Source organism: Malaclemys terrapin, chromosome 1, assembly GCF_027887155.1.
Source record: "Malaclemys terrapin pileata isolate rMalTer1 chromosome 1, rMalTer1.hap1, whole genome shotgun sequence".
In the NCBI taxonomy this organism is placed as follows: Eukaryota; Metazoa; Chordata; order Testudines; family Emydidae; genus Malaclemys; species Malaclemys terrapin.
Genome location: NC_071505.1, coordinates 162,018,041 through 162,032,215, shown reverse-complemented (window position 1 = coordinate 162,032,215; position 14,175 = coordinate 162,018,041). Strand labels below are relative to the sequence as shown.

Below are 14,175 nucleotides of genomic sequence, written 5' to 3'. Positions count from 1 at the left end.
GTGGAAAGAAATGGTTTAAAGTCTCCATCCCTCTGCCTTGTATCAGGGCAGGATTTAGTCCATAAACTTAAAATAAGAGCATCTATTTAGATTAAACAGAGTTCCGCCTCTTACCAAACGGGCTCAGGTATCTAAGGTCTTGACTACACTGGCGCTGTACAGCGCTGCAACTTGCTGTGCTCAGGGGTGTGAAAACGCCCCCCCGAGCGCAGCGCTGTAAAGCACCAGTGTAATCAGCGCCTGCAGCACTGCACACTCGCTCACAGCACTGCAAGCTATTCCCCTCGGAGAGGTGGAGTACATACAGCGCTGGCGGGAGCTCTCTTGCAGCACTGGCGGCGCAACTACACTCGCGCTTCACAGCGCTGCCAGGGCAGTACTGTGAATTCTCAAGTGTAGCCAAGGCCTAACACTCTGCTTGCTTAAGCTCTAGGAGCCATAATGTTTGCTGTGTTTGTCCTGCACAGGCCACATAGGGACCCCCAACAAGATGGGGCTGAGTTCTGTGCACCATCTTAGTGGCTACCTTAGCTCCTCCCCAATGTGGCAAAAGTTATGCTATCAGGATGTGGGAATCTCTAGAGGTACAGAGGTGAAAGCTAGATTTGCCCCATAGTTCTTAAAAAGGACGCTGAATATAAAAGTCATGTATATAATTCCTCTCCCCCACCAACCAGGTTGCAGGTACAGAGAGCTCTTGGAGTAATGGAAATTGAAAATAACGTTCTTTTGAGGGTGGGACCACCTGTTATAAAATGCATGGGAGGTAGGCACAGTACCATATGAGGACTTTGGCTGCATTAAAGTGTGTTGGATTTTCTTTTTAAATATGTGGTCTCAGCTCACTACCTGTTTATATAGCAATTTCCTAGTTTACTAAAAACTCTTATTAAAAATGCATTTTTGTCATTATTGATGGTGTTTGTTTAATTTTTGTATTTCACAGGCAATGAAACCAGGCTAGTCCTTTTAGGTCTTGCTTACAGTCTTTTTCACTTTGTGGGTGCGCTGTATGAAATCAATGTTGGTTTGTTTAGTGTCCCAATGTTGAAGGGGTATGTTTAAAAAAAGGGGGGGTGGGAGAATGAATAGAAAACCATTTCTAGTCATATGAAGGTTCATAACCCCAGATCTCCCTTTTTCAAATGAAGCCTCAGTTTTGGACCTATCCACCAAAAACTAACACAAAAACAGAAAGCTGGCACATGTGAAATATGCAATATTGTCTGGCATTCAAGTGGCCACAGATTGGCTCCAATTCAAGCATTTTTATGCAAGATGAAAATAGAGAGAGGAAAGTAGCTCTCAAATTCCACTGGAGAAATATGCCCTTTCTCAGGCCCTAATGTTTTCTCTCCACACTCATAATCCCAGAATATTTTTTAAGTCTCCTGGGGGGTGATCCACTGGCAGTTGTGGGTGCTCAGTACCTCTTGGGAACTGGCTCTTAGTTATTGTAAAATTAGGTATGTAGTTCAATGAGTTCTGATTCCCACTTCACTTCTCTTCTCTCACTATTAATTTCCCAGCAGAAATATGTTAATTATTTAATCTTCTAATCTCCTGATTTTTCCGTCCATTAAGACATTCCTCAAGCACCAATTCACTCATGTTCTATGTGTATTTTAAGCAAGTTGAGCATAAACAGAGAAGGATTGTGAATTAGAGGGAACCATTAATAAAAAAAGATTACATCCATTTTGCCATGGTGCTAATTATTTACTGTTTAAAGGCCAGAGCTTGGAAACAGCCAGTACATGTGTATATGCCACACCAACACCTCTCCAAAGCTATTGTTTGTTCTCCAGAGTCTCAGCTATCATTTTTAAAATATCTCTAGCTGTTAAAGTTGCAAATATCTCTAGCTGTTAAAGTTGCCAAGAAATGCACTCCCTGCCCCATCAAAAAAGGTGAACCAAGTGCCACCACTGTACAGAAGATCCTGCAGAAAGCTCGGCACAAGAACTCCGAGAAGAGTGAACTGTCGCATTTTTCTGAGAAAGAAGTTTATTCAGAGGCCCAGTGATGATTATTTAAATGTTAACATGGCTAACGATTTCATTCCTCATGAAAGAAGGGATGGGGAGGGTCACAGATCTGCACAATTCACTGTGAGTGACATCTCAGTTTGGTTCTGCAAAAAGGTTGTGTGTGTAAAATACCACCACTTATTTCCTCCCCACCCCAATTAAGAGGCAAACCAAACCTAAGGAGCCCAGAAGAGCCTTGGGCACATGAATCTCCACTGAGGTAGGACAGAATTCAAGGAGAGCCAAGCATCAACACAGTCCTGTTTTAAATATTGGCACAAATTACAGTGAGCAGCATCAAATATTCATCACTCAGATCGACAGAGCACATTCTGTAGGCGGAACTTGGGTGAGTCCCACTGCTATCCCCCACCCCACCTGACCCCATCAAAAGCTAAGCGCTTTATCATAAGATTAGCATGTCACTATCCTTGTCTTTGGACATCTCCTCTAGCTCCCTTAGTATTGCATTTTTTTCACGTTTTGTTAGGCCAAACTGCCATGTCTGACCCTTACAATTAAAAAAAAAAAAAATACACTGAATGCACTTTAGGCAAAATACATTAGATACTGAGATTTCATCATAATTAGAGCTGGCCAGAAACCTGAATTTTGATTTGGTCCTATCAAAACATCCTGAGTAGATAATGTCAAATAATTTCATTTAAATAAAAACGATGTCATTTGATAAAGTAAAATATTGTTTCAACGTCATCATTTTGACTTTTCTATTATATTCAAATACTATTATATTTTTTGTTGTAATACAGTAAAAGTAAAAAAAATTGACACGACAAAGTCAAAATGAAAGGTTTTACCTTATCAAAATGACACATTATTGAAATGAAATATTTTTATCTTATCAAAACAAATTGGTCTGACTTTACCAAAAAGAATTGAGAAAGTGTAAATGAATCACTCTCTTTTCCCATAAAAAACGTCCTTGGAAGAGACACATTTCCATGAAATGTTTCAATTTTGACATAACTGCATTGTTTTGGACAAATCTGCTCTATCAAACTTTTTTTCACCAGCTGTAGTTGTAATCATAGTTAATGTGCCACAATTAACTTGGTGTTGCTCCAGTGCCTTATTCATAGTTGCCACTTGAGGCCAGTGGACTGGAAGCCAGGTTTGTTTCAGAGCCTTGAGCATTGTGAGTTTTGTCCCTTACACTATGGCTGTGTCTACACTACACAGTTTTTAGTGACATGGCTGTGTTGCCACAGCTGTGCCGCTAAAAGCGCACAGTGTAGCTGCTGTTCGTTGGCTCTCGTGTCGACAAAAAACTTCTACTCCCAACGAGCGGCGTTTGCGTTGTCGGCAAGAGAACGCTCCTGCCAACAATGCGCTGTTCACACTGGCACTTGTCGCTGCAAAACTTGTGTCTTTCGGGGGGTTTCTTTTTTAACACTCTGAAACACAAAAGTTTTGTCATTCAATTGCCAGTGTAGACATAGCCTATGAGTGCAGCTGACTGATGGCTGTTGTATCTGACTAAATATAGCCACAGTCTGATATTCCTAAACCTGTATTATTGTTTCCAAGGAGAAAGCATGTTTCCCCCTCCTTCTGCTCATTTCTTGTGTCCATCTATCTCAACTTCAAAAAACCTATAAGGCATTGTCTACATGGAGCTATTCTAGAAAAGATATTCCACTTTAAATTCACACTCTACCATTAATCTGAACTAACTTATGTGTAGACAAGCCCCAATTCCCTTCCCTCAATCTACTTCCCACCCTGTAAGACCCCCACACTGAAGCAATCCTCCTTCCATCAGATAATTCCTTCAGCTTCATTCCAATTGTTTCTCCCATTGTGGTGTTTTCAGCTGTAGCTGTCTGAGGAGCATACTTATAACTCAACCTGGATTTCTTCCTCTCCAGTCTCATCCTTTCGCTGATAGAAAGTGGCACTGATGGGCTGTGGGGATGGAACAGCTCCCATCACTCCATTAGATGGAGGGCATGTAAAAGGATAATAGATACAGGATACCTATTAAGACTGCCTATAATTAGCAGCAGTGCTGCTAAAACAAAAACAAAACAAAACACTGAGACTTGACTTGAAGGGATTTGAACCAGGGCTCAGCAAGGACATTTATGTCCGATGATTTTGTATGAAAGCTTCAGTGTTTTTTGCTAATAAATATATTAAATGACAGTAAAGAAGCTTGCATGTTATAAAGGAGCACTGACAACATATCATACAAAACCTCTGGGCTATGGATGGACACTCAATCCTATTTTCTCCTAAAACAATGCTTCGAACATAGCTTCTCATCACAGGTCAAATGTTGAAAGGGAGGCACATTCCACCCCATAAATATTTTAGCCGTAAAGGCACACGTTTATCAGAGGCAGAGAGGCCCTTTGGTCTGCAAGTGCTTTCTCCAAACAAATTCAGAGTAGGAGTGGGTTTGATGGCATGCCTTAAACATTCCAGAAATGAATCCAAGCATTGTCTCACTGCATCTCAATATGTGGGCACAGCCAGGCTGCATGGAGAAAGCCTGGCTAAGTGTCTCCAGATACTGAGAATGTGGGTTGTGCTCACAATCAGAAAAGAGGCAGCACATATGGAGAAACTGAAATTCCAGAGAGCTGGTAACTGTGTAACTGAAGTTCACTAAAAACCCACTGGGATTACAGAGGTGATTTCATTTCTGATGCACAGCTTGACCCTGTGTGAAGTAATGTGTGTGCCACATCCCAGTTGCTTTCCCACCCCTGCAAATTTATACACCCCAGAATGCATGAGAAGATGTAGTAACTGACCTAAAATGTAAGGTTGTCTCTGGATAGAATGAGTAATTGGGGGACAAAAAAAAAAAAAAGTGCATCTCACAACAGCAGGAGGAAGCCTTTCTGTACCGGATGCATGATGAAAGTATGGAAGATGAAAATCCAAGACCCTTTCAAACTGCACACTTAGGGCATTCTTGTGGCACCTTAGAGACTAACAAATTTCTTTGGGCACAATGAAGTGGGTTCTAGCCCATGAAAGCTTATGCCCAAATAAATTTGTTAGTCTCTAAGGTGCCACAAGGACTCCTCGTTGTTTTTGCTGATACAGACAAACACAGCTACCACTCTGAAACTTAGGGCATTCTGACCCTCAACCATCCAGTGCTCTTATCTATATCTGGCCCAGGCCATAATACATATTTCGAGTTAAAAATTACCGTGGTGTATGGTACACCTGTCCTAAGCAGCTACCCATTTGTAATAGCAATTTGCCTCAGATGACAAAAGGAATAATGGGAGCACCAGACACGCCATTAAATTTAGGTGAAAATTTCCAAAAGCAGTCATTGATTCTATATGCACAACTTAAAATGCCTGGAGCATAATTTTTAGCAAGAGCTGAACCATAGATAATTCAACTTGAAATAATTTAGACCTTCAGATGTTCAGCAATCCCTGAAAATCAAGATGTGCCAAAGTTGGGCACCTAAAATCTGTGGCCACTTCTGAAAATGTTGACTTTGGCATGCAAACGAGACATGATAATAATAGAATCATAGAACTGGAAGGGACCTCAAGAGGTCATCTAGTCCAGTCCCCTGCACTCATGGCAGGACTAAGTATTATCTAGACCATCCCTGGCAGGTGTTTGTCCCACCTGCTCTTAAAAATCCCCAGTGATGGAGATTCCACAACCTCCCTAGGCAATTTATTCCAGGGCTTAACCACTCTGGAATAAATTGCCCCTAGGGAGGTTGTGGAATCTCCATCATTGGGGATTTTTAAGAGTAGGTTGGACAAACACCTGCCGGGGATGGTCTAGATAATACTTAGTCCTGCCATGAGTGCAGGGGACTGGACTAGATGACCTCTCGAGGTCCCTTACAGTCCTAGGATTCTGTAATTCTATTACTAATATGTCTCATTTGTATACCAAAGTCAAAACTGCATGACAAAGTCAGAATAGATAATATACAGAGCTTTTCATCTGTATATCTCAAAGCAATTTATAAAGGAGGCTCAGTACCATTAACAGTCAAAAACAACAATGTCTTTGTAGTGCTTTATATTTTCAAAAGCACTGTACAGACATTAACTAAGTGTTCAGCACCACTGTGAATGGAGTTTTAAAAAAAAAAAAAAAAAAGACTATTCTCTTCCCTCAAGGAAGTTCAATTTTTGACATGATATTTGAAATTTAAAATGTTCATTTCAAAATGAATTTCATTTTGTTTCATTTCTGTTGTTGGAAATATGGGTTCTCTGCCCCAACCCTTTATTTTTTTTTCTCCCCTTCTTTTCCAAGGAAAAGGTGGAGAAAAATTTTTTTTTAAAGGGAAAGTGAGGAAAAACAAATATTTTATTTGGAAACATTTCTGAGCTTTCTGTGGAAGCTTGCTGTTTCCCTCAGCTTCTATTTTTCAAACTTAAGTTATCTGTTTACATTTAAACATTTAAAAAGTAATATGATCAAAGGAGCCAGTTAATAATAAAAGCCTGATTCTTTGGTTTCTCCAGTCTAGCTTTAAATCTTCCTTTATATAATTGTGTCAGTCTTCGGCCCAAACCTGCTCTCACTGAAGTCAACAAGAGCTTTGCCATTGATGTGAACAGCATAGTCCCCCAGTTCTGGATATAATTGCTCTCTGGTTACCTAGTTTGACACAAAAGAGCTGCTGCCTTTCTTAACTTAGGAGACATTGGAAAACTGTATTCAGCTCTGCCAGAAAACTGATTCATTTGTTATTAACGCAACCCATATTTAGCAATGTGTCTAAGACATAGAAAGCATTTACTTTCATCTCAACACAGCTCAACCCCAGTACAGTTGAATCCCTGGGGACTCTGGATTCCATTTTGCATGTCCAAATAAGGGAAAGCAAGAATTTTAAAAATGCAAACCTGGCCTGAAATCTCCCCAACTCCAAGAAGCTATTTTTAGGTTTTTGAGAAACCTTTCGTTGAACATCTGAGGATGCTGCAAATCTTTGATTTTATTACTCTCCCCTGCATAACTAATCTCCAATATATACTGTAGCACATGTGTGAATTTTATCCAGTGTGTTGGGATGCATAGGGATGGGGATAGGGAACAATAATGAAAATTGTAACATCATACAAATCAGTGGTGCAGCTGTACCTGTGACCCAGTTACTATATTGCATTCTGGTCTCCCTATATTAAAAAAAAATAAAATAAAAAAAAAAAAATTCAGAGGGACTGGTTCACAGGCAGGTGTTGAGTGATTTGAGGTATGAACATCTTCCATATGGAGATAGCTTGAGAAGATTAGGAGCGTTTACCTTAGAAAAAGAGTCAAATCAGAGTGACACGACAAAAGCAGACAAACTATTTATCAGTTGTGTTATCATAGCAGCTAGGCGCCCCAGTCATGGACCAGGCCCCATTGTGCTCGGCGCTGTACAAACACAGAACAAAAAGATGGTCCCTACCCCAAGGGGCTTACATCCATTTCAGAATTTTATGCTGCTGCCCATCCTAGTAGCTCAGAGCCTCCATGTAAAAATAAATAGCAATTGCCAAGTTCCTAGTGGTCTCCACAGAGTATCCCTGGCTAAGAGGCATGATGGGAAGGCTTTCTGGAAGAGAAAGGTTTTGCAGCACTTTCTAAACACGGTCAGACACTGGATTCACCTGATCTCCTTGGGAAGTTTGTTCCAGACCTGGATCCCCTCAACCAAGAGTGCCTTATCCCTAGTTCCCAGGCACTTCATCCTGGGCTCTGTGATTAGCACTGCCCCAGAGGAGCACAGCTATCGCAGTGGGTCATAGATCGAAATTTGGTCTTTAATGTAGCTGGGGCTTGAGCCATTTATTGCTTTGAAAATTAGAACCAAGTGCTTAAAATGGCATCAGAAGCTCCCTGGCAGCCAATGAAGGGACGGCTGAGCACAAGCCTGAGGTGCTCACAGAGGCTGAGACATGCAGCAAGTGAGCAGCTATATTCTATATGAACTGGAGCCTCTGCATTGCCGCGACATTCAGCTTTAGACACAGTAAATTGCAGTAATCCAGCCTGATAGGGATGAATGCATTGTGCCTGTGCCCAGGTCTTCACCTGTGAAGAGGAGACCAAGTTTCCAGCAAGCTGGAGGTGAAAGGCACTTTTAGAAACCGATGCTACCTGGTGGATCTCAAGGCTTCCCACCACTTTCATGAATGGGGGGCTATACACTTTCAGTGGAAGAGGGACATAAGGTCTCAACCAGTCCTTCAAAGGGTTTCCCCTTTCCAGCTAGCATGACTTTGGTCTTGGGTTCAGTATGAACCAGCTGTTCAACATCCAAGATCTAATTTGCTGCACACCTTCTGACATTTTAGTTGTCTCACGTTCTGTCTCCGACTGGTCTCACGTAGTTACTGAAAAGAAGCAGGGATAGTATTGATCCCTGCAGGACCTGGCAGATGAGTACCTTTGGAGAGAAAGAACAATTACCCATCATCACCGCAATCTCAGTTGTGCTGAAGAGGAACAATTGCAGCCATTCCGTAGTGTTGGGCCATCCTCTCCTGCTGTGTCCCCGTAGCAGACATGTTAGCAGTACCTTGTGATCGACTTGGTCAATGTAGATGGTACAGGGAAAGAGCATGAGCACTTCTATTCTCCTCTCAAAATAAAGAACAAGTGCACATTCAGTGAAAAAGAAGGGTAACAAATTTAAATATGACAGGGAAACAGCCCTTTCCACATAATGCACAATTAGCCTGTGGAACTGTTTGTCACAAGGTATCATTAAGGCCAAGAGTTTAGAAAGCAATTGGATACGTATATGGACAAATGAGAACACCCAGTGTTACAGGGATTCAAAATCCAAAGTGAAAAAACCTCAGCCAAAGCCATGAGGTTTGGAAAGGAACTACACGTTGATGCTTCCTGGCATACCCTCTAACTAATGGGAGTTAGGAAGATACTTCCCATATGTGTTCTCTACAGACTCCTGAACTTTGTGGTGGTCTCCCAAATCCAAACATAGTTTTGGATTTGAATGGTGCCACTAGCACTATAATGAACACAAGAACTGCCATTCTGAGTCAGACTATGGTCCATCTTTCCCGGTATTCTGTCTCCAGTAGTGGTCCATTTAGGGGAGTGTATTGAACAAGGCAGTTGGAGTGATCCACCTCCATCTTCCCCTGGAATCAAGCCAAGGTTTGCACCACCTTCCTGAACTTGGGGAGCGTGATGGGAACTGTAGCGGGGTGGTCACCCGCTCCTGGCCTGAAAGGGGTTAAAAGCCAGCTTTGGGCTAATTGGGGAAGTAGCCACAGCTGGGCCACGCCCCAATCAGGTCGCAGCTGGCCCTTATAAGAGGGCGGTGGACCGGGGAGCAGTCAGTCTCTCTCTGCTTTCAGAGAGAGAGAGAGAGAGAGAGAGAGGGGGGGGGGGGGGGGCTGGTTGCTGGGAAGCTCAGGGTACCTAGAGTAAGGCAGGGCTGGGGAAAAGCCAGAGGGTCTGGGGAGCTCCAGCAGGGCCGGCTCTGGCTTTTTGGCCGCCCCAAGCAAAACAAAACAAAACAAACAAACACGGGGCGGCCAGAACAGCAAAGCAAAAAAAAAAAAAAAACTGCAGCGTGGCCAGAGCGTGGGTGCAGGGGGACCGGCTGGGGGGGCAGGAGCGGGAGAGAGAAAGAGAAGGGGGCGGCCAGGGCTACAGCAGGGGCGCTGCCACACAGCCCTTCCCGCTGCGCCGCCTCCTGCTGCCTGCCGCGAGGGCTCCGCTCCGGTCAGCGGGGAGGGAAGGAAGAGGACTGCCCTGCAGGGCGCTCTGGTTCTCCACGCTGCCGCCCCTACAGGGAGGCTGGAGCAGAACAAGAACAAAACAAAAACAAAGCGGCCGTGCCGCCCTAGGATTGGGCCGAATGCCGCCTCCAACAATCTGCCGCCCCAAGCACCAGCTTGCTCAGCTGGTGCCTGGAGCCGGCCCTGAGCTCCAGGCTGGCAACTCCCCAGGCTGCAGGGCCTTGTCCAAGGCCCCATAGAGGTACTGGGTTGTAGAGAAGGCAGCAGGTCCAAAACCCCCTTGCCTGTGATGAGTGGCTTATACTGCAGTCTGCCCCAGGGAGTGGGGGCTAGTGGTGACTGGCAGTAGCCTTATACTGAGGTGAGGTGGAGATAGTGGGTGGGGGTTTCCTGGGGAGGGGAGACCCTGAGAGAAAGGGTTACTGCCAAGGGGCAGCACCCCAGATAACGGGGCACCGGGTCCAGGAGGGACACGGGGGCCGAGTGGCAGTGGGACACCAGCCTGCAGAGGGCGCTTCGGAGGCTGGACGAGCTAATTCCCAGAGATGACCAGAAGAAGGCGCCGCAGGGGTGAATCCCACACGCTTACAGGGACTCAGATTGCTTGTAGTCATTTCCAAACTCCCACTACTTGCTTTGGTGTGGAGTCCCATCTGACAGACTTTGGGGAGGCAGGAATTCACACAGAAATCATTCCTTTTTCTGCAAACAAGTGAGAGCAGTGTTGTGTCCTTGCAGCATCAGTATCAAATGCCCTTTCTGGCAGCTTGAAGTCCCTTCTTGAATTGCAATCCCATCGTCCAGTAGGGAGAACTGGCAGCAGAAAGTAGAGGCAGGATTTTCTGTTTGCTTTGTGGCCATCCAGGGATTTAGACAAGTAGAGAGGCCAACTTCTCCTGTCTGCCCATCCCCAGACATTCTCAGCTCTGCTGCTGATCTGTGGAGTGGGAGTTGCACAGGGCAGCTTAAAATACACACCTCAGTGTGTGGCTTGTGTCCATTTTTAGCCCAAGGCATAAAAAACACGAGTATTTCATGTAAATTAAAATGTGCAAATGTAAAAGGAACAAAACAAGAGGCAGCTCCTCCCTTCTGTCCCAAAGCATGTGGATGAGGGTGTGTGTTACTAAAGCTGTGATCAGTGTTTGAAACTAAACTTGAAACCGCACAAAACTCCCTGGATTTTGTTACAAAATTTTGAACTCTCATCAAGGACATGCGAAGATTCATAAACAGTCTGGTACAATTTATGCCTTTGTATCAAACCTACATGAAACTCAAGGCTTGAATGAAGTTTTGCTTTGCGATTTTAGGTTTGTGTAAGCCCTAACTCAAAGCAAAACTCAGGGCTTGAATTGAAACAGACTTTGCTGTGAAATGGCTTTTACACAGCTTTCATCATTACAGCCATTGTTATCTGAGGTGTTATCTTAGTTTTTAAAATTGGGTTGGCTGGGAAGTAGTAAGTCATGCCAATAAAATGAAATGCAGAATATGTCGTTAACACTCCCTTCCCTCCCCAGTCTAGCCCATGACTTAAAATTGCCCTGTGTGGCAATTCTGGTCTATATTTAGATTTGATGTGTGAGAACCAGAAGAATTATAGGGTCCTATCTGTGACCAACAGGCTCTTCAGCTTCAAAGACCTAAACAGGGTTGGCCCAGGTTACCTGAGGTACCACTTCACCACATGTGATCATAACCTCCCACATCAGCTGCTTTCTGGATAACAATGTAACTGCTAGTGTAGAGAGAAACTGGCATGGGCAGCAGATAGAGCTCTCTCCTCTACTGGCCCAATCTGGAACAAGTAAAGGTAACAGTGACCCTCAGCTCCTTCACAGCAAATGACCAAACCCCTTTCTTTGACCTAGATTTCCCATGAGAATACCACAGAACAACATGAATAAACCTCCAAGGAAACCAAACCAAACCAAAAATACATGGAGAACAAACCAAATCCTAACCCTGCTGGATGGAGAAAAAGCAGATAAATATATCTTTGTACGTACTTTATAATTGTGGGAGGTGCTCAGATACTACCGTGACACTGGCTATGTCAAAACTTAGAAACAAATAAATCTTTTTAAAACTTGTTACGGCATATCCCTCGTCTCGTCGCCCCATGAAGGACACGAGTGGCAATATTGGTTTATTGGTTTGCAGCCAACAGCTTAAAAACATGTTTAGCTGTAAGCAGAGGCTTAGGCGCTTCACTGAGTAGGGGTAGGATTAGGTTCCAGTTAAGCATGTGCTGAAGTACCTGAGCATAAAGTGCTTTCACTTTTTGTGAAGTGTCACAGTCAGGCAGAGATCTGGCCTTCCTCCAATCACTCATTATATTCAAAAGCAGCTTGACATGTTCTTCAGCCATATCACCAGGATGGACCAAAACACCCCAGCACATCCCGCTCTCAAATTCTTCATCAATGCACAAAGGGATGCATGCCTTGATCCAACCTGGCGCCATCCACGGACCTGCCTCAGAGATTCATGGATTCTCAGGACTGAGCCAGAGCTCTGAACTACACAATGCCTGGGGCAACACCATCAACCCTGGTCACTCTGGCTGGCACAATGGCACCAATAGACTATGTGTGTTTGATGATGAAGTACTTAGCTAAATCAGAGCCTTCGTTTCAAGCTTGACAAAATTCCCCCAATTAAACTGGCTTATACACTTGTGCCATCTATGTTCAACTAGGGCCTAAACCACAGAATCCAATCCAGTTCTTAAGTTACCCAGAGTCAGAGAGTGATCAGACCTAGGTTTTTGGCTTGAACATAACAGAGGAGGTAGTGTCCAATGTGAATGTCAATATGTTGGAATTGATGATTTTGCTATGGGCCCCTCTCTACTTTGCACATATCTAGTGGAGGCTAGTCATCCCCTATCTCTAGACTTGACTCCCACTAGCTCCTCCCATTCTTTCTCTGCCATATTAAGCCTTCCAGTTTGGAATTTTCACTGGACACTGGGGTAATCTTCCCATTGCTTCCCTCCCTTGTAGCACAGTCACTATCAAATTCCAGTTCTTAAAAAGAGACACGGCGTGAGATGAAAGTATCAGTGGAAACCTCTAAAAAAAGTATAACATGGAAAAATTCCAACTATAACATTGTAGTCAAGATACACCAAGAGAAAGGAAATCAGAGAGAGAAACAGGAAAGAAAGAATAGAATAAATCCTAAAGGAGACTGTGTTTAGTTTTATAAAAGGTTTGTTTTTAAATGACTTAATGATGGTTTAGTTGTTCCTGGCAAAGAACAGCTCAGAGCTTTTCTAGCTTTGGACTTGGAGGAAATAATAACCCTCTTTCCAAACCTGTATCCCATGGGATGTTATAGACAGATCACACTTGTCCGCTTTTTGAAAAGCTGACAGGTATACTCAGCTGCTTCTGTTTACTGGGCCTCCCAGCTTGCTTGCAGCTTAATCAGTGCACACTAGCTTGTTGCAAAAAATATATATACACACATTTTAACAGTTTCCAACAAAGCTATGACATGTTCAAAAGAACATTTCTGCAGTTTCATCCCGTAAAGATTTTTTTTTAAAGTTGCAATTGACAGCTTCCTCATCCAAGTGTGGTCACTTCTGTCTGCCAAGTCAACAAACACAAAATATACAAATTACATTTAAGAACTTTTGCACCATAGCTTTTGTTTCAGAATTTTAAAATGAAAAGCTGGATGTTGGATTCAAAATAAGGAAACAAAGCACATTTTCATGTTTAGCTGCAAAGATTAAGGAGAATATTACTTTGCATCTTACCTGAATCTGCCCTACAAAATCATCGGACAGGCATTTTATCAACCACTGAGCAGTCTGTTCTCATGGCTTTGGAATGTGCATGAGGGCTGTTGAAATCATTTGTTTGTTCTTACTGCTATATTGAACACTGTTGCGCTCTTCTGGGATGTGCTGAGGTTTTGTATAACATTTGTTATTTTTTCATTCTCAGGATAAATACCACAGTTAAGGAAAAACAAAATTTGAAACAAAGCAGTAATAAATAATGGATTTTACCTAAATGTTTGTAAGGGGAAACTCATTAGTCAAATAAAAATTAAAACACGATATGGCTGGCAAGTGGTGTTATGTTCAAATTGCTTTATAAAGCCTCATCACACCCCTGTGAGGTAAGTACATACTGAACCCACTTTGAAAATGGCAAACACACAGGTGAAATGACTTGCCCACGACCCCACAGTGAGTCACTGCCAGAGCAGTCCTGAATCTCTGTGTTCCAACCATTAGATCACATTGACATTCTCCTAACTCTTTTAGGAGGTATACATTCAAGGGTAGGTGAAAGAAAGGATAACCAGCTAGATCTTGTAAATATCTTCTGGAGACACTGATAAAATTCCATGATCTGTGTTACACATAGGGTCAGAGTTCTAATCATAAT

The 14,175-nt window shown here is 43.1% G+C and overlaps 1 long non-coding RNA gene across 1 annotated transcript in view; it reads right to left on the bottom strand.

The window, feature by feature from the left end:
• LOC128846557 (uncharacterized) overlaps positions 1 to 13,731 on the bottom strand; it is a 49,128-nt gene extending 35,397 nt beyond the window's left edge. Inside the window, exon 1 of the long non-coding RNA XR_008446796.1 lies at positions 13,536 to 13,731. This is a non-coding gene — a long non-coding RNA (uncharacterized LOC128846557). The remainder of the gene's footprint in view (positions 1 to 13,535) is intronic.
• Between the last annotated feature and the right edge of the window lie 444 nt (positions 13,732 to 14,175).